This window comes from Kryptolebias marmoratus, linkage group LG6 (assembly GCF_001649575.2).
Source record: "Kryptolebias marmoratus isolate JLee-2015 linkage group LG6, ASM164957v2, whole genome shotgun sequence".
In the NCBI taxonomy this organism is placed as follows: domain Eukaryota; kingdom Metazoa; phylum Chordata; class Actinopteri; order Cyprinodontiformes; family Rivulidae; genus Kryptolebias; species Kryptolebias marmoratus.
The window spans coordinates 27,244,219-27,244,775 of record NC_051435.1 but is presented as its reverse complement, the minus strand read 5'-3'; positions in this window follow the sequence as shown (position 1 = coordinate 27,244,775).

Genomic DNA, 557 nt, shown 5'->3' with positions numbered 1-557 from the left:
GGGGGGTGGGGGGTGGGGGGGTCAGGAGACAGAGAGAAAAGAGAGAAACACGTCCGCCTTACACCAGGAGCAGAGAGAAAGTGGACTGAATGAAGACTGTGAGGTGCCTCAACATAACACTCTCACTCTTCTGTCAAAACTTTAGTAAGTTGTCTTACCTCCTGGTTAAAAAAATGCTTTAGTCCAGTTTGAAAAATAGTCTACCACAACCAAAATACTTGTTTTTTTATCAAGGTCTAAGGAAGCAGACCTAAAATGTCAACAGCAACATGCTAAAAAGGCCTAGATGTAAAAGAGGGCAGCAAAGGTACCCATGCATGCCTCCATTAGATTTTACATGACCCGTAGTTGACATATTATTTGACCCATGTCCTGACAACTTTAAAACACTAGCCAATAGAAATGATCTTTAACCTCCTTCTTTAATTTCTGTACCATTAAACGGCCTCTAGTATGGACATGATGAAGCTGGTGTAAAACTTCAGGTACTATAAACTGAGGAAACGCAACTTACACCTATGTATGGTGCAGTATTAGAGTGGGCTGGATCATTGTAC